The following is an 18,730-nucleotide window of genomic DNA, read 5'->3' as shown; positions in this document are numbered from 1 at the left end:
TTGTATCTCCTTTTCCATTTGATCAATTTTACTTTTTAAGCAGTTGTCTTCTTTTTCTGAACTGTTGACTCTTTTAAAAATAATACTGTTGACTCATTCTCTTTCTTTTCCCAAATTGTCTTCTACCTCTCTTATATGATTTTTAAGCTCCTTTTTGTGCTTTTCCATGATTTCCTTCTGGGCTTGAGATCACTTCCAATTTTTCTTTGGACCTTTGCCCATAGGTGTTTTGATATTGTTGTCTGCTTCTAAGTTTGTGTCTTGATCTTTCCTATCAGCATAATACCTTTCTATGGTTAGATTTTTTTCTAATTGTATTTTGCTCATCTTTTTTATCCATTTTTCTTTCTTTAAATCTGAGCCATAATCCCAGGTTGGAAGGAACACTGACTCAGGCTTCTTGTGCCTGAGTGGTTGCAGGTCCCAGGTGTTCACCTGGTGCTGCACTAATGTTGCCCTGAATCCTCATTTTCTTTCATGTCTGGTGCTCCACAGACTGAGTTAGGTGGGGGTGGCTAGTGTGGCTGAAGGTCAATGAGTCTGGCCACTTGCCTGGTGCTGAGACATGTTCTAATGCTAGTTTGTGGCATGAACTGAGGCAGGTGCATGTTTCTGAGTTTCCTAAGAGCTATGTTGAAGCACAGGGTGGTCTGGAGTCTGAAGATTGTATATTTGCTCAGTTCTGTGTTGAAGGACATGGTGATTCTAAGAGCAAGAGTATGTCCATTCCCTGGCCCACACTGAGGCACTTGGAGCATTTGCCTATTTCCATACACTGTGGCTCATGATACCCTGCTGGTTTACTGGAGTGGGACTTATCGCTGGATTGATTGGATGATTCCTATCTTGGAATGCATTCTCTTTGACCAGAGTGAGACAGGCCTTTCTTCCCAGTATTCCAAGTTTCTTGGGATAAAAGATTGTTTCTTTTTTAAATTTATTTATTTTTAGTTTTCAACATTCATTTTCAAAAGATTTTGAGTTCCAAATTTTCTCCCCATCTAGCTCCTCTCCCTACCCCCAAACACCATGCATTTTGATTACCTCTTCCCCAATCTCCCTTCCTTTGTAGCACATCTCTCCCTTCTCTTATCCTCATCTCCAATATTTTCTTGTAGGCAAGATAGATTTCTCTGCCCCATTACCTGTATTTCTTATTTTTCAGTTGCGTGTAAAACATTTTTTTAACATTCGTTTTTAAAACTTTGAGTTCCAACTTCTCTCCCTTCCTCCCTCTCCACCCATCCCCACTGAGAAGACAAGCAATTCAATATAGGTTATACATGTGTAGTTATGTAAAAGACTTCCATAAAAATCATGTTGTGAAAGACTAACTATATTTCCCTCTATCATATCCTACCCCCCCCATTTATTCTATTCTCTCTCTTGACCTTGTCCCTCCCCAGAAATATTTACTTCTAATTACTCTCTGCTCTTATTTTCCCTCCCTTCTATCATCCCTCTTTGTTATTCTGATTGCATTTCTACAATACTCAAATTGTTACTTTCTGGCTGCTTGCAATATTTTCTCCTTGACCTGGAAACTCTGAAATTTGGCTACATTATTCCAAGGAGTTTTCCTTTTGTCTCTTTCATGAGGTGATTGGTGGATTCCTTAAATATCTATTTTACTCTCTGGTTCTAAAATATCAGGGCAGTTTTCATCGATAATTTCGTGAAAGATGATGTGTAGATGATGTGTAGGCCCTTTCTGTTGATCATGGCTTTCAGATAGTCCCATAATTCATAAATTGTCTCACCTGGATCTATTTTCCAGGTCAGTTGTTTTCTCCAATGAGATATTTCACGTTGTCTGTTACTTTTTCATTCCTTTGGTTTTGTTTTACAATAATTTTCATAAAGTCATTAGCTTCCATCTTCTCCATTCTAATCATTAAGGAATTATTTTCTTCAGTGAGCTTTTGGATCTCCTTTTCCATCTGGCCAGTTCTGCTTTATAGGGCATTCTTCTCCTCATTGGCTTTTTGCATCGCTTTTGTCATTTGGGTTAGTCTATTTTTTTTTATTTTTCATTTTTAGCACAGTTCATATCACATAACACAATTTCAACTTTTCTTCAGGTGATATTTTTTTTAAAGTATTTACAACATAGACCACAAAAGGATATTTTTTCCAACATTAACCAACTAAGACACAAATAATAACTATATATACTAACTTCATAAGCCCTTGACCTAATTATCTCCACACTGTTACTAAGAATTAAAGGACCCTAACGTATTGTTGTTGGTCTAAATCCTAAGCCTAATAGCTTAATTTTAGGTATGACCTCATATGTTCCCCTATCAACAATCTATAATTTAATAGATCTGGTATTAAGCTTACAAACCTTTTGACTATAGGAAGTTGCCAGTAAGAGTAGGGACATTGCAGGGAAATAATATCTTCCCAACTTCATGTCAATTCCAGACAGGAGCAGATTCTCAAGTTGCATTCAGTCAGGCTTAAAGTCTGCCAGGTGTCAGTGGGGAAATTGAGTCAGGAGAATCCTACCTCAGCCCAGGCTGAATAGCTACTCTCCCACCCTTTCCATGAGATCACCTTTTGCAGTTCATACCAGCATCTCACAGGCTTACTGGCATCATGGATTGGAGGCTCAGACCTTTCTTGCTATCTATATCTGGAGTTAGACTCAGAAGAACAGTCACTTAATAGTTCCATAGCATCTTAAACTAGCAAGTTCCAATAACCAGGTTTTAGAATTGACTATAATTTCACATTGGCTAGGGAACATCTTTTGAGACAAGTAATAAGTGACTTACATGCCTTTCTATACTTATTCCTGCTTAAATAACAATCATAAAAACAAATTTACCATTAAAATTTTAACTTTTCCATCAATGTAAAATTTTACTCGATGTTACCTGCCTCTAGGAGATTTAGACTAAAATTCATTTCCCCAAACTCAAGATGTCTCTGATTTAGCCTCAGTAATTAATTCAGTCAATTGTTTTAATACTAATTGCTTTTACATCACTTTGCAACACATCCATCTTTTCTCCCCATCTCTCCCCTTCCCCCACCCCCTAATACCTTGCATTCTGATTATCCCTTCCCTCAATGAACCCTTCCTTCTATCACACCCCACCCTTCCCTTATCCTCACCTTCTCTCTTTTCTTGTAGGTCAAGATAAATTTTTATACCCCGTTACCTGTGTTTCTTATTTCCTGATTACATGCAATACTAATTCTCAACATTCGTTTATATTACTTTGAATTCCATCTTCTTTCCCCCCCTCCCTCCCTCTGTCCCTCCCTCCCCATCTCCACTGAGAAGGCAAGCAATTCAATACAGGCTATATATGTGTCGTTTTGCAAAATACTTCCATAATGATCATGTTGTGTAATGCTAACTATATTGCCCTCTATCCTACTCTATTACCCCTTATATTTTTATTCCCTCCTTTGATCTTGTCCCTTCCCCAAAGTGCCTATTTCCAGTTATTCGCTTCTCCCATGTGCCCTCTCTTCTATCATTCCCCTCACCCCATTTGTCACTTCCTCCCCTACTTTCCTGTAGTATAAGATAGATCTTCATACCAAATTTAGTGATCATGTTATTCCCTCCTTAAGCCATATGTAGAGAGAGTAGCTTCACTTTTCCCCTCTCCCCTTCTCCCTCTTCTCCTCCATTGAACAAGATTTTTCTTTATCTCTTTTATGAATTATAGCCTGCCCCATTCCATTTCTCCCTTTCTCCTCCCAGTATTTTCCTCCCTCATTCCTTCATTTTATATATTTTTTGTGGATATCATCTCTTCTGATTCAACAGAGCCTGTACTTTATGTGTGTGTGTGTGTGTGTGTGTGTGTGTGTGTGTGTGTGTGTGTGTGTACAATCTCTCCACCTATACAAATACCGAGAAGAGTTTCAAGAGTTATAAATATTTTCTTTCCATGTAGGAATGTAAACAGTTCAGCCTTAGAAAGTCTTTTATAATTTTTCTTTCCTGTTTACCTTTTCAAACTTCTCTTGATTCTTGTGTTTGAAAGTCAGATTTTCTATACAACTTGTCTTTTCAACATGAATGTTTGAAAGTCCTCTATATCACTGAATGACCATTTATACCCTTGAAGTATTATACTCAGTTTTGCTGGGTAGGTGATTCTTGGTTTTCATCCCAGTTCCTTTGACTTCTGGAATATCCTGTTCCAAGCTCTTTGATAAGCTGCCAGATCCTGTGTTATTTTGATTGTAGTTCACAAAACTCGAATTATTTCTTTCTAGCAGCTTGCAGTATTTTCTCCTTGACCCTGCAACTCTGAAATTTGGCCACGATATTCCTAGGAGTTTCTCTTTTCAGTTCTCTTTCAGGAGCTGATTGGAAGATTCTTTCAATATTTATCTTGCCCTCTGGTTCTAGAATATCATGACAGTTTTCCTCGATAATTTCATGAAGATAATGCCTAAGCTCTGTTTTTGATCATGGCTTTCAGGTAGTCCCATAACTTTTAAATTGTCTCTCCTGGATCTATTTTCCAGGTCACTTGTTTTTCCAATGAGATGTTTCACATTATCTTCTATTTTTGCAAACTTTTGGTTTTGTTTTCTAACTGCTTGGTTTATCTCATAGTCATTCACTTACTTGAACTCAGTTCTCTCTTTCAGGAAACTATTTTGTTCAGTGAGCTTTTGAGACTCCTTTTCCATTAGAATAATTCTGCTTTTTAAAGCCTCCTTCTCCTCATTGGCTTTTTGGACCTCTTTTTCCAATTCACTTAGCCTCTTTATAAAGGTGTTATCTTCCTCAGCACTTTTTTGGTTCTCCTTTTGCAAGCTGCTAACTCATTTTTCAATCTTTTCTATTATCTGAGCCCTATTTAAGTTCATTTTGGAGGCCCTGGAGGCAGGGGTCTTAACTTCTTGTGACAGTAAGCCTTGTTCTTCCTCATCTGAAAGGATGGGAGGAGATACCTGTTAACCAAGAAAGTAACCTTCTATGGTGTTATTTTTCCCCTTTTTTGGGCATTTTCCCAGCCAGTTACTTGACTGCTGAATCCTCTGTCAAGAGATTAGACTCAGCTGTTTGTTTTCCCTGGGCTTTGGAGGGAGTGGGACCATCACTCAGGGCTGTGGTTTAGATAAGCTGCTTCCTACTGCCAGAGGCTTTAAGCTGAGTTGCCTGAACAGTGGATCCAGGTTGCTTCCCAGCCTCTGTAGGTGCCTACAGTCTGCTGCCTCTGCTGTCACCTGGGGCTTTTGCTGGAGAAACTCTGTTGTTCCCTCTTGTCCAGCTGGGAAAGCCCCCCTCCACTGACCTTCAGAACTTTCTTTGTTGCTTGTGGGTTGAAGTATCTGGGACCTTCCCTACTAGAAACCCTGCCTGAAGATATGTTCAGGTCTTCCCAGTTCATCCCAGTGCTGCCTGGCCAGGGCTATGTTCTGCTGTGCTCAGTGTCCCATGAGATAGACCTTTCCTGTCGGCCCTCTGGGTTATCTTTGGCTAGAAACTTCTTTTGCTCTGTTGTTCTGTGGCTTCTGCCACTCTAGACTTTGTTGAGAGCCCTTTTTACAGGTATTTTGTGGGCTGTGGGGGAAGCATTAGAGTATATGTGTCTTTCTGCTCCACCATCTTGGTTCCACTACGGGTTAATCTATTTTTGGAAGTGTTATTTTCTTCAGCCTTTTTTTCGCTCTCTTTTAGCAAGCAGTTGATTTGTTTTTCATGACTTTCTTGCATCATTCTCATCTCTCTTCCCACTTTGTGCTCTACTTTTCTTACTTGATTTTCAAAATCCTTTTTTAGATCTTCCATGGCCTGAGATCAATTCGTGTTTTTCTTGGAGGGTTTGGATGGACAAGCTTTGACTTCATTTTCTTCTGCTTGCATGCTTTGGTCTTCCTTGTCACCAAAGTAAGATTCTGTAGTCTGATTCTTTTTTCAGTTTTTGCCCATTTCCCCAGCCATTTACTTGACTTTTGAGCTCTTTACCAACATCTGCTTCCAGTGGGTGCTGGGGGTGTACTGTCAACTGCTCAATCCCCCCACAATCTGTGGGCCTAGAGCTCCACAAACAATGGTTGCAGCTGCCCCTGCTGCTGCTGTGGCTACCATGGGTTCCTCTCACCCCTCCCCTCACTGCTGACCTGGGGCTGGGGACTGACCACTCCTCTCTCCTGCACTGGTCCCACAGGCTTTTCCCACTGATGTTCCAATTTATTCTCAGTGTTTTAGGTTCATAAAGTCTAGAAACCATCACAAGTATGAGAGATTCAGTCTCTCCAAGGTCTGCTCAGGTTCCCTCTGTGGACTTGCAGTCCACATTTGACTGCACTCTGCTCCCATTGTGGTGCAATACACACTCCTGGCAACCTTCCAGGTTGTCCTGTACTGAAGATTTGCTTCACTTCGTCATTTTGTGGGTTCTGCAGCTCCAGAATTTGTTTAGAACCATTTTTACAGGTATTGGGCTGGGCTTGGTGGGAGCACTCTAGAAAGTCCATGCTGGGAGTGTGGAGCAAAGATGGTGGAGTAGAAAGACATAGATACAGAGGCTGTCCCCACACAGCCCATAAAAAACCTGTAGAGAGGGACTCTCAACAAATTGTGGAGCAGCAGAAGTGGAGAACAACAGAGTGGAGGAGATTTCCAGCCAAGGGTGACCTGAGAGGCCCATGGGAAACGTCTGTTGCATGGGACACGGAGCAGAGCCCAGCCCAGCCTTGGCTGCATGGCGCTGCTCCTGAACAGCCCTTGGGGGCAGAATCTCCAGTCACGGATTCCCCAGTCCCAGTAGCAGCAGTTCCCAGATCCCTCAACCCACAGGGGCCAAAGGTCAGTGACAGGGTTTTTTCAGCTGGCCAGGAAGGGAGAAGGGCCTTCCCATAGTTCCAGCAGCAAGCAGCAGCCACAGAGGCTGCACAGCAGTCCATAGAGACCACTCCACGGTTGGAACGTAAAAACCCCTGAGGGCACTGAAGAGCTGAGTCTTACCTCAGCCTTAAGTAGAGGCCCTGAGGCAGCTGGTCTTTGTCTGGCGCTGAATGGTGTCCCTGCCCATCCAGCTTATCTGAAAATCAACCCCCAGTGCTGACTTGGGAACTGGAGGCCATGTGGCTATGGAGAGGAAACTCTGCTAAGATTTTGGGCAAAAAAAATCCTTCTCTGTGCCCAGGCCAGTACATGTTTGATTGTGCCACCTTGGAGGTACTGAGATCTTACAGATTCCCAGAGTATGCCCTACTCTTCACAAAGGACCGAAAAGTCAAGTAACTGTTTGGGAAAAATGCCCAAAAAAGGGGAAAAAAAATAAGATTATAGAAGGTTACTTTCTTGGTGAACAGATACCTTCTCCCATCCTTTCAGATGAGAAAGAACAATGCTTACTATCAGGGAAAGACATAAAAGTCAAGGCTTCTGTATCCCAAACATCCAAAATAAATATTCAATGGGTTCATGCAATGGAAGAGCTCAAAAAGGATTTTGAAAATCAAGTAAGTGAGGTGGAGGAAAAACTGGGAAGAGAAATGAGAGAGATGCAAGAAAAGCATGAAAAGCAGGTCAACAGCTTGCTAAAGGAGACCCAAAAAATGGTGAAGAAAATAACACCTTGAAAAATAGGCTAATTCAATTGGCAAAAGAGGTCCAAAAAGCCAATGAGGAGAAGAATGTTTTAAAAAGCAGAATTAGCCAAATGGAAAAGGAGGTTCAAAAGCTCACTTAAGAAAAGAGTTCTTTCAAAATTGGAATGGAACAGAGGGAAGCTAATGACTTAATGAGAAACCAAAAAATCACAAAACAAAACCAAAAGAATGAAAAAAAAATGGAAGATAATATGAAATATCTCATTGGAAAAACAACTGACCTGGAAAATAGATCCAGGAGAGACAATTTAAAAATTATGTGACTGTCTGAAAGCCTTAATAAAAAAAAGAGCCTAGACATCATCTTTCATGAAATTATCAAGGAAAACTGCCCTGAGATTCTAGAACCAGAGGGCAAAATAAATATTTAAAGAATCCACTGATCACCTCCTGAAACAGATCCAAAACGAGAAACTCCTAGGAACATTGGGCCAAATTCCAGAGTTTCATGGTCAAGGAGAAAATATTGCAAGCAGCTAGAAAGAAACAATTCAAGTATTGTGGAAATACAATCAGGATAACACAAGATCTAGCAGCTTCTACATTGAGGGATTGAAGGGCATGGAATATGATATTCCAGAAGTCAAAGGAACTAGGACTAAAACCAAGAATCACCTACCCAGCAAAACTGAGTATAATACTTCAGGGGAAAAAATGGTGTTTCAATGAAATAGAGGACTTTCAAGCATTTTTGATGAAAAGACCAGAGCTCAAAAGAAAATTTGACTTTCAGACAAAAGAATCAAGAGAAGCATGAAGAGGTAAACAGCAAAGAGAAGTCATAAAGGACTTACTAAAGTTGAACTATTTACATTACTAAGGGGAAAGACAATATGTGTAACTCTTGAAACTTTTTTCAATATCTGGGAAGTTGGTGGGATTACACACACACACACACACACACACACACACACAGAGCACAGGCTGAATTGAGTAGGATGGGATCATATCTTAAAATAATGAAATTAAGGGGTGGGAGAGAAATATATTGGGAGGAGAAAGGAAGAAATGGAATGGGGCAAATTATCACTCATAAAAGAGGCAAGTAAAAGACTTTTCAGTGAAGAGAAAAAGGGGGAAGGTGAGAGAGAAAAAACATGAAGCCTACTCTCATCACATTCAACTAAAGGAAGGAATGAAATGCACACTCATTTTGGTATGAAAACCTATCTTACAATACAGGATAGTGGGGGAGAAAGGGATAATCAGGGTGGGGGGATAATAGAAGGGAGGGCAGTGGGAGGAGTGAGCACTCTTGGGGAGGGATAGGATCAAGAAAAAGAATAGAAGAAACGGAGGGCAGGATAGGATGGAGGTAAATATAGTTAGTCTTACACAACACGACTATTATGGAAGTCATTTGCAAAATTACACAGATATGGCCTATACTGAATTGCTTGCCTTCTCAAAGGGAATGGGTGAGGAGGGAGGGATGAAGAAAAGTTAGTACTCAAAAGTTTTAGGAATAACTGTTGACTATTGTTCTTGCAACTAGGAAATAAGAAATACAGGTAATGGGGTATAGAAATATATCTTGCCGTACAAGACAAAAGAGAAGATGGGGAGGAAGGGAAGGGGGGCGGTGTTAGAAGGGAGGACAGATTGGTGATAGGGGTAATTATAATGCTTGGCATTTAGGGGTGGGGGGAGGGGAGAAATGGGGTGAAAATTTAGCACCCAAAATTTTGTGGAAATGAATGTTGAAAACTTAAATAAATAAATTTAAAAAATAACAAAAAAAAAATAGAAAGTCCATGCTGCTACTTTGTCATCTTGGCTTCGTCCTCAATAAAGATTATTTCACCCTGTCTTTTTGCTGGTTCTGCTGTTACGTAATTTGTTTTAGGATGCTATTTTATGGTTGTTTTGCACTGAATGTGGGAGAGTTAATTCAACTTACTGCCTACTCTTCCATGTGGTCTTCTGTTAGTCCAACCTTGACATCTTTGGTGTCTGACAAAGGTTTATGCACTCCATAGATCTTTCTTTAGGCATGTTTGTGGCTTGTGGAACAATTGTTCTCATCCATGAATTCCATTTGGAAAGTCTTCACGTGCTTACGATAAATACCTCACTTACTAACCTACAGATTTAAGACTCATTTCATTTGATCCTCAGCATTTAACACAGTGATTAATCTATATTATGTCCTTAAAAATTCTTAGGTACTATTATTATTATAATTAATATTTGTCATTAGTGTTGATATGTTGAAATTCCCCAGTCCCTTATACCTTTTTTAAGAATAATTTCTAACTACAACAAGCATACTGTACTTGTGAAGCTGACTTTTTTATGTCCAAATGTAAGATCTCACATTTCCCTACAGAATTTCACCTTGCCAGATTCATTCTGATTATTTAGCCTATTAAATCCTTTGGATTCCGACTTAATTATTCATAGTATTAACTCCCCTTCTTTGCTTTGTGTCATCTGAAAATTTGATGAGTATGCAATCTATGCCTTTATCAATCACTATTGATTTTTTAATTATATAAAAATTTATATATAATTATATGAAAATACAAGTCCCTGGTGTGTAATAGAGCCCTCTTGCCCCACTGACATTGAAACATTAACAACTACTCTTTAAGTCTGAGCATCCAACTGGTTCTGAATCAACCTGATTCTAGTGGCATATAATCTATATACATATACCAAAGTTCCTTCAACTATTCTTCATAAAATGATCACCAGGACCCATTATTCTGGCTACTGAAATTTCACTAGTTAACTAAGCCATTTCCTAAGATGTGAAGCTGATGCCTGAACATGTGCAATTACTGGAGAGGAATAAGTAGATTGGTAAAATACTTTGTAAGTCATAAGTGACGTCTTTATTTAACAAATGAAGAAACTGATTTACAGAAAGATTCAATAACTTGTTCAGGATATTCTCCATCCACCTCTCTCTCCAGTTTCCCTGCATTCTTTCAATTCCCAGATAAAAATCTCACTCTATACATGAAGATTTTCTCATTGTCTCATAACTCTAATTCTTCCTTTCTGTTGATTTTCCCTCTTATTTATCCTCTATGTACATTTTTGTACATATTAGTTTGTTGGTTGTCTTTCCCATTAAACTATAAGCCTCTTGAGGCCAGAAATTGTCTTTTGCTTCATTTTTTTGATCCTTCCCCCTTAAATCAGTTTTTGACACATAGTAGGTACTTATTGACTGACTGACTGATTGATATAGTTAGAAAGGGGCAGAAGCAGGATTCAACTTCCGGTCTTTAAATGTCAAATTCTGTCTTCTTTCCACTGTTTTCATGTGATTTCATGAATACGTCTTATATTTTTTGTATTCCTAGTGCCAGGAATAGAAATACATACATAGTGGAATTTCCAATAAATGGGATGAAGGATTTAGAGATGGAAAGAATTTTAGAGGTAATCTAGTCCCATCCCATAATTTTACGGATGAGCAAAGTGAGGCCTTTATTTGTTGTTTTTTTATTATTGTTGATGGTGATGATGCGTTTTTCCTCAATGGACATAGGTTTTATGTGAATCCTTCTGATTACGGGTTTTGTTCAGAATAATTGGTCATTGTGAAGATGTAATTCCTGTTTCTATCTCCACTTGTTACAAGTATGTTTCTGCCAGTGTTGTCTCAGCTACTACTTCTTCCTCTAAACTTAAAAAAAAAAAGATTTATTATGAACTTGATATTAAACATCGACCCAGCTAATTAAACTTGCTTTTCAGTTACTTACATTTCAATAAATTAATTTTAATACTTCCAATATCATCAGTTTTCATTCATTCTCTCCATGTCTCTATCAGGATTCTTTGTCCATTTCCATTATTTTTCCTCTTACATGATCAAGTTTTTCCTGTTCTCAGTTAATTTTTTCTACTTTTACTTGTTTCTTTCTTTATTTCACATTATTTCATAAAATTCTGTCAAGATTTCTTTGTGTTCCTCATGCTTCTCAGTCTTAATTTTATTATCATCTCGTATTACATTAATGTATGATGATTTATCAACTCAATATCCTATTGTTTGGCATTTAGGTTACTTCTTAGTTTATTGTTATTATATTATTATATATCACCATCATCTTCATTATCACATGGAATGCTGCTAAAAAAAAGTCTTCAGATAGATAGCTTTTATTTGTTTTGTTTTGTTTCTGATGTCCACTTCAAGGAATATTCTGAATGATGGGGTTAGCTAGTCTTCCAATTCAACTTCTACTGTACATAATTAGGTCAGGGGAGGGAAATTACCTTGAGGTCACATGTGACCTTCTAGGTCCTTCGGTGAAGCCTTTTGACTGAGTTTAAGTTTTACACAACAAATCATTTTATTAAGGGGATTTGTTCTTTGAAGTTTGGATACAAAGGGCTGTACTTGAGGACGCAGAGGGCCAAATGTGGCCTCTAGACCACATGATCCCCACCCCTGATTACTAGGTAGTGTAGTGAATAGAGTATTGGCCTTTTAGTCAAGAAGATCTGAGCTGACGTCTGGCCTGAGATAATTACTAGATGTAAGACCTTGGGCAAGTCACTTAACCTGTATTTGTTTCAATTTCCTCATCTGTAAAATGGAGATAGTAATAGCACTTATTTCCTTAGGTTGCTGTGAGGATCAAATTAGATAATTAATAAAATGCTTAGGATAGTGCCTTGCAGATAGTAAGTGTTAAAGAAATGCAAGCTATTATTATTGTAGGGAGATGCAGCACATTGGTTAGAAAATTGTTCTGTTTAATTATTTCTCCTTTGACTTTACTACAGACTATTAGTCACTGTAAGCCCGTCTATTGATTGGTATGTAGAAGTGAAGATGGTGATTAGTGGTAAAAGGGAACAACTTGAAATGGCAATGTGCTGTAATGGATTGAAGAATGGATAAGAAGCTATCAGAAACCTGAGGTTATATTCCACTTCTACTACTTACTACAGGTGTGCAAACATCTATGAGTAAGTAATTAACTTTTCTGGACCTCAGTTTCTTTATCTGTAAAACAGGATAATAATATCTAAAGAACATGGTGTGGTAGTGGTGGTGATAGTTGTGGTTGTTCTTAAATTCTTGAAAAGTTCCAAAATGACATCTCTGTGTTAGAGTCAAGTTAAAAGGTGTCCAGCTGTAGCTGATCAGACTAATATGAGCTTAGAATGCTCTACCACAAGTCTGGCACAAATAATCCATGTGAACGTTTTGGGTAGATTCTCTAAATTTGCACATCTTATGTTTATTTTGAGGTACTTCAGTTCTACACCACTATAAAGCACTTCTCTGATGAGGGGACACCATGATGGGTGGTCCTTTGCCAGTGTCTCCCATATCACCAAATCAATTCCAAACTTCTTAAGAGAGACCTTGAGAGAGTCTTTGTATTGCTTTTTTTGACCACCATGACTTGCCTCAGTTCTCTATAAAACAGTTGGGGTTTTTTTTGTTTTGTTTTGTTTTGTTTTAGGCAAATGGACATTTGGCATTTGACCAATGTGACCAGCCCATTAGAAGAGTAGAGTTTGAATGCTTGGCAGTTTGGTTTAGAAAGAAACTCAGTGTCTGGTATCTTACCTTGCCAATTGATCTTCAAAATTTTCCTAAGATAATTCAAATAAAAATGGTTTCTGAACACTCCCTATACTCCATCTGAAGACCATGCCTTATAGGTGACTGTAAAATGTTAAAGAGCAGGGCTGTGATTTATTCAATTTATGAAGTCTTCCTTGAGGATGCCCACTTACCAAAGTAAACTGTGATCTATCTTGCAATTTAGAGTCTTATAGAGTTGTATGGAAAAAGAGAGAAGTAAATAAATCAGTCAATTAAGAGACACTTATTGAGGACCTACTATGTGCAAGGACAGCTAGATAGCTCAGTAGATAGAGACACTTGGCCTAGAGTCAGGTAGATCTTGTTGGGGGTGTAAGCTCAGTTCCATGTGGACAGTCTCGGACGGGTAAAAGGTGAGGACTTCTAAACCTTAGAGTTCTCATGAGGCCCCCCAGGAAACAGCAGGGAATTGAGGAGTGAGATCTCGTGTATTTCCTCCTCTTCCCGTGAGAACGTGATGGGAGAGAGCATCCCCGCCCTCGAGACTGGCCTGGATCTGGGCACACCTATTGTAATCTAAGAGGCACGGTATTCAGGTGCAAACTATGCGGCAGGAGAGCTTAAGTAGGGTCAGGAATGCCCGAAGGCATTCTTAGCGCTGAGGGGCCCTTACAGGACAGAAAGCCCCTCTTCCTTCTCTCCTCTCTTTTTTCTTCCCTCTCCCCTCTCTCCCCACTTCCACTTCTGCTTTCATTCTCTTACTGTAAGATCTTTGCCTCCTTGGGAGATTTCTCTCTCTCTCTTAAGGAAGAGTTCCCCCTGCACATGTAACCAGGACTCTGAGTAAAGCCTAACCCTTGTTCGACTCCGGAAAGTCTCTTCTCTCATACGTTTATCCGGTTTGGCCAGCCAAAGACCTGCGATAGGTAAGGTAAGACTCGGGTAGCCCTCAGGCCTCTAGGCCTGGCAAGATCTGAATTCAAATATAGCCCCAGACAATTAGTGTGTATGAGCTATATGACCCAGGACAAGTCACCTAACCTCTGTTTGTCTTAATCTCAAGGAAAAGGAAATGGCAGACCATGGCAGTATCAGTAACTTTGCTAAGAAAACTTCACAAAAAGTTGAACCTGATTGAAAAATCTGAATAAGGAAAGAAAGAAGGAAGGAAGAAAGGAAGGAAGGAAGTTCTGCTAAGGAGGAACTGACTTCAACCTGAGGTAAAAGGTCAATGACCTCAGCATTAACTGATGATAGTCTGACACTATGGAAGTGTTCAGCCCATCCCTTTAGGATCATGTCCTTATCACTAATCAATGTGTCTCCATCAGCACTGAATAGTTGTGACACCATGTTGTTTCGATCCATAAATAGCTTGCAGGGAATCATGAAAGTTCTTTGTATTGTTTCTATCAGCATAAAATTGAATTTCAGGTGCCTTCTTACTGAGCCAGGAATCCTGCATCTCTCTAAGATTTGTTTGTCCTTTACTTTTGATGGAATTAAATGCTGCTTTCTTAGAGGTGGGTGAACTATCCTGCTGGTAAATCCTGTCCAGTTCTCATTTTTCATTTAGTAGCTTCTGAATTTCCCCCATCATTTTCACCAAACCAGTCTTGGTGTTTGTGAGTGTTCTGACCCAGATGAGTAAATGTGGAGCTGTACACCAAAACTCTGAAAGCTGCTTACTCCTTTTCTGTTCTACTGCTGCCAACTGTGTTTTGGCTCAACTTTCCCTCCAAGTTATCAACAAACTGTTCATGCTCAGAGAAGAGCTCTAATTGTTGACATTAATTCTTGTAGTCATTTTGCCTTGGGGAAGGTGCTTTTGATGAATGTGAATATTTAGCTTGGAAAGTATAAGTCTATGATCAGTCCAGCTCTATGCACCACACATTGCCTTTGTCACTCTCACATCTTGTCTGTCTCTTCTCCTTACAACCATGTAGTCTAGTAGATGCCAATGTTTGCTGCGAGGGTGCATCCATGAAGTTTTCTTGCGTTTAGGTAAGGATAAAAGTGTTGGTGGTGAGAAGGTCATGTGATGCTCAAGTCATCAGCAGTAAATGATCATTTCTGTTGTTGTTTCCAACTCCATTCCTCCCTAGAACTCCCTACCAAGTCTAATAATCTGAGCCTACTCTAGTATTAAGTCACCCAGAATTATAAGATTGTCCTCTTTTGGCACATTGATGATAAGGGTTTCTAGGTCTTCATAAAATTTTTCTTTGACTTCATCAGGGATTGTCATGGTGGAAGCATAGGTATTGATGATGGTGGCACGATATTTTCCTGCAAGTGGCAATCACATTGTCACAAGCCTGTCTTTCACTCCTTTTGACAGATTTAGATTAGTTTCGATTGCAAAACCCACTCCTACTTCATGGAGCTCTCATTCAATGTGCCCACTCCAGAATAAGATGTATCCAGCTCCAAATTCAGTAAGCTGGCTTTCATTTGTCAACCTTGTTTCACTCAAGGCTGCTATTTGAAAGTGATATCTGTTGAGTTCTCTTGCAACAAGAGCAGTTCTTCTTCCAGGCTTACTGGATTTTGTGTTGTCTATTAGTGTGTGCCTGTTTCATGTGCCAGTGGTGAGTGGAATCATCTTTGTAGATGTTTTTGCACCTTTTATACATTTTTTGGTGTGTTTCGACCATGTAGTGGGATTCCCTGCCTACCACGGTAATCAGGCTAGGGATGGGTAGGCATACAATGTTTAGGGCACCTTTTCTAGACCCCTTCCTCACACCAGGAGGTGAGCAGTGAAATCCTTAAAAGGCTACTCAGACACCCAGGGGACTGTAGAGTCCCACTGCTGCTTCCAGTGAGAAACGATCCTATGGCCTGGACCACCTGTATGCAGGGTTGTGACTACAGCTCCCATTCTATCCTCATCTGCTACTTCATCACCTGCCTGTCACCACAGGACTTTGAGGCATAATAGTGAAATGGTATGGGTGATGTCTTTTGATTCATGCATAAATTGGATTTAAATGAGGCAGAGAAGCATAAAGTCATCAACCTCACTCTCTCCTCCAGAGTCATCATAGTCCAATGGCAGGACAGTCAAGACAGCTGGTGATGGTTCAGGATGCAGTGGATGATCTTGGTGTCTTCAGTGTCTAACCAAGCTCTAAGCACTCCACATCCGCTGCTTCATCTGCCTTCATGGCTGTTGGAACAAACTGTTCTCATCTGCCCATTCTACCAGATGAAGTCTTCACATACTTGGAGTAGACTTCCCCTAACTTTTTGGCCTGTCTGATGAAATGGTAGCTATGTAACATGAAATGGGAATAGGAATGGACAAAGAATCCTAGAAGAGATTTAGAGGGAGTAAAGGAAGCCTTGTTATCATATTTTAAGTACTGAAATTAATTCATTTAAGCATAAATGATTTGAAAGCAAGGTTAATTAATAATTTCAGTGTTTCATATCAAGTTAATAATAAATCTTTTATGAGTGCAAAGGGGTGATGAGTTTAGGGAAGCTAGAAAGTCCTTAGTAATTAGTAAGCTGCTGTGGAGGGAGCATAATAAAATGCAGAGATCTGGCTCAGGATGCAGAAGACTTGGGTTTAAATCCCATATCTGATGCTTACTTGTCATGGGACCCAGAGTAATTCATTTAGTCTATCTATCAATCACCATACATTTATTAAGTGCCAACCATGTATAAATATTTAAGATGCAATGGTAAAAAATGAAATGATCTCTATGCTCACAGAGCTTACTTCTTTTGTGAGGAGGGGGAGAAACAATATACTCTATCTATCCAAACAGCATACACATACATAAATGCATATCAGTCTGTGTGCCTACACACACATAGTGTATGTGTATATGTAAATAGGTATATGTGTACATAAGTATATAGACATATGTACATCATGTATATGTGTAGATATATGTATAGTTACATTTGCATGCGCACATACATATTTGCATACATCCATGAATGCACACATATGTGTAAGATAGGAAGCCAAGATAGGAACATTAGAGAGATCAAAAGAGGTTTATGTAGAAGGTGATGCTTCAGTTTTGTCTTGGAAAAATTCTATGAACTAGTGGCACATTCTAAGAATGAGGGATAGCCCAAGTCATGGAGATGGGGGATGAAGTTTCCTATATGAGGATAGAGAGGACAACTGGTCTGGCCCAGAGAATATGGGAAGCCGATTACTGTGCAATTAACTAACAGATGGTGGCCAGGTTGTGAAGTATCTAAAAGTCAAACAAGACTTTATGCTTTATAGTAGAAGCAATAGCGAATTATTTGAACTCACTGAGTTTTTTGGAGGCAGAGGGTGTCATGACAATATCTATGCTTAAAGAAAATGACTTTGACAAGGATGTGAAAGATGAATTGGAATGGGTTAAGATGATGCAATTCAGAGGTTTTTCCATTTTCTAAAAAAGAGGGTATGGATGCTGAACTAATAGTATGACTCTGTAAGCAGAGCAAATGAGGAAACTGCAGGAGATGTTATGAAGCAGAAGCAACCCCATTGTAAAGTGTTTGTAAATGTAGGGTGAGAGGAAATAAAATGTTAGGGACAACACTTGTACTGTGGACTTGAAAGCCTGAAAGAATTATAACTCCCTTGGCAGAAATAAGGACATTTGGGAAAGAAGTGTTTTGGGGTGAAAATATACTAAGTTCTATTTCAGACATATAAAGTTGAAGGTATTCCTGGGATAACCAACATGAAGGAAGATTATCGGTGATGTGGGACTATCGAAAACATAATAGTCATTACGTTATTGCCAGTGAAATGATTTAAATTATAGGTAACTGAGAAAAAGCAAGACAACAGGAGAGAAGAGAAGGAAGGGAGACAGAGAGATACAGAGAGATAGAGATAGAGACAGAGAGAAGAAGAAGAAAAAGGAGGAGGAGGAGGAGGAGCAAAAGAGAGAAGAAGAAAAATCTAGGACAGAGTCTTCAGGAAAATGCACTGCTATGAGAAGCACTATGGATGATAAATCAACAAATGAGCCAGAGAAGGATCAGTTAAAGTGAAAGGAGGAGAATAAGGAAAGACCACTCTCAAGCAAACCCAGAGGGTAGAAAGTTTCTGGGAGAAAAAGAGCTCAATAGCATTAAAATCTATAGAGAAATCATGGATTAGGACTGAGGAGATGCCATCAGATTTGGTAATTGGAAAGTTTAAGATAATTATGTAAAAAGTATTTTCATTTGAGTTATAAAGTCAGGAGCCACATTGCAAAGGGTCAGAAAATGAGTGATGGGAAAGGAGGTGGAGACACTGAGTACAGACAACAATTCTTCCCAAAATACAACACTTCTCAAATGCACTGTATTTAATATTAAACTACTCATAAAATTCAACTGATTTTGTTTTTCCAAGCTATTATGGTTTAAAACTTGTTTAATTTTTCCATAATATCTTATTCATTTGAAACTAAGAAAATGTAGTCAAAAACCTTTTTCAAAGTAAATTATATGTAGATAGATTAGAATAGTGTGATAGATATACATATATATGTGTGAATTTTTTAATTAAAGAATGATTTTTAAGAATAAAACACATATTGTATCATAATAAAATTTGACTGCAATTTCCCAAATTGC

Source organism: Notamacropus eugenii, chromosome 5 (genome assembly GCF_028372415.1).
Source record: "Notamacropus eugenii isolate mMacEug1 chromosome 5, mMacEug1.pri_v2, whole genome shotgun sequence".
NCBI lineage: Eukaryota > Metazoa > Chordata > Mammalia > Diprotodontia > Macropodidae > Notamacropus > Notamacropus eugenii.
The sequence above is the reverse complement of the archived record's forward strand: the minus strand, read 5'-3'. Positions refer to the sequence as shown.